Raw genomic sequence first — 1,786 nt, 5'->3', positions numbered from 1 at the left:
CTATATATGTATGGTTGTTTCTTATACAGACATGTGTCAATGAATGAAAATATCAATATGTATTGATGGGGATGAGAATTTCGAGGGCAGAGGATAAGCTTATTAGTCAAGTAACAAAGGAAAGATTCAGGACAGATGGGAGATTAACTAAGTAAATAAATAATGGGGTTTCACTTGCACTTTTTCATATAACCTAAAAGTAACCCATGATAATAACCAAGAACCTACTTTTTTCCTCTATTTGAGAGACAGTAACATGTAAAATAAAAATGTCACCTTAGAGAGCAATGACACAGTGCATAAAACTATGTACATGCATCCATATCAGATATGATGCGTGTCCAGTTAGGGTATGACCCACATCTGACCCACATCCATCTTAGTATAACGCACTGCATACATATTGGACAACATTTTGCGTAATGTAAAACTATGATTATACCAGATATTCTAGTAGATTAAATTTATAACTTTGGGGTACAATGTCACTGAAAAAAATCAAGAAGCCAGAGAAAGCTACACAGAAGAGATGTCCCTATTTAGAAAATGTCTTGTAAGAAGTCTTTAAAGACATAAAAATGTATTAATGATTGATTAAAACATTATTGATGATGATCTTTGATATTTCAGTATAGATCTGTCAAAACTAAATCTATATATCCTCATATTTGTGTAAACTACTACTAACTTTTTTCCTTTAAGTGTTTTACTGTATACTCATTTTTGTTTCAGTTTACTTTTTATAGCTTTTCACTGTCAATCAGTGGAGCTGCAAAGAACTACATCCCTGAATCTGCTACAAACTCTCAGGGTATCATGAGATGAGCTCAAAACCTGGATTAAAAATTCTTCTATCTGATGCAGAAGAAATAGTTCTTGTGAATTATGTTACCAGATCAGTTAAGCAGGCAGATCCATTTATAAAAGCAAATGTACTTAATGCTGCAAAGGCCCTTCTGCAAGATGAAGATAAGCAAGGAAGTGCAAGAAAGTTTCCACCCTCATTTACTGGGATAAAACCGTAACAGAAATGGAGGTCCCTCTTCGGAAAAAAAGACATCCTATGCTCTCCTTCCACACACCAGTATCAATAACATCAGCAAGAAAAGACATCAGTGTTAGAGTGATTAAACAGTGGTTTTACTCCTCTCTCAACTGTTTTAAGGAAACTGATGCCACCTATGCTCTGGAGGAACCCACTCAAAATTTCAACATAGATGAAACTGGATTTTGTCCATCACCATCAGTTGGAAAAGTACCATCACTAAGGAGAGAAAACGAGACCAGCATAACAGCGTTCAGTTGCATTCATGCAGAGAGTACTATTCCACCAGCCATGATCACATATCCCTACAAGAGGATAAATTCTGTGATTGCCAAAAAATTTCCCTCTGGCTAAAGCTGTAGGTAAGAGTGAGAAAAGATATATTACATAAAAACAAAAAAAAGCTCCTAACAAATATCTCGGCAATGATTTCAATGACTAGGCTCCCTTCAAACACCACACATTTCATGCAGCCTCTTGACGTGTCAGTGTTCGTTCCGCTGAAGAAAGGCTGGGGCTAGGTCTGGAAGGGAGTGGGAAACTGAACACAACCAAAATGTAACCAAGGCAAACATTGCACAAATTTCCATGCCTTTCCACCAGAAGTACCTCATTGCAGAGAACATTAGGATTCACCAAAAGTGGACTCTTCTTCATAATCCTGATAGTTTCGATTACAATGTTTCCTGTATTCTTAGGGATAATTTCCTCAGCCCCTACTTGCTTATAAAAGCAGTGACA

General features: G+C 36.6%; 1 protein-coding gene across 1 annotated transcript in view; it reads right to left on the bottom strand.

Moving 5' to 3' along the window:
• LOC119587058 (glycerophosphocholine cholinephosphodiesterase ENPP6-like) overlaps nucleotides 1-1,786 on the bottom strand; it is a gene marked incomplete in the record, with an annotated part of 24,354 nt that overhangs the window by 6,237 nt on the left and 16,331 nt on the right.

This window comes from Penaeus monodon, chromosome 22 (genome assembly GCF_015228065.2).
Source record: "Penaeus monodon isolate SGIC_2016 chromosome 22, NSTDA_Pmon_1, whole genome shotgun sequence".
Lineage (NCBI taxonomy): Eukaryota > Metazoa > Arthropoda > Malacostraca > Decapoda > Penaeidae > Penaeus > Penaeus monodon.
Note: the sequence above shows the minus strand (reverse complement) of the source record. Positions and strands in the feature narration are given on the sequence as shown.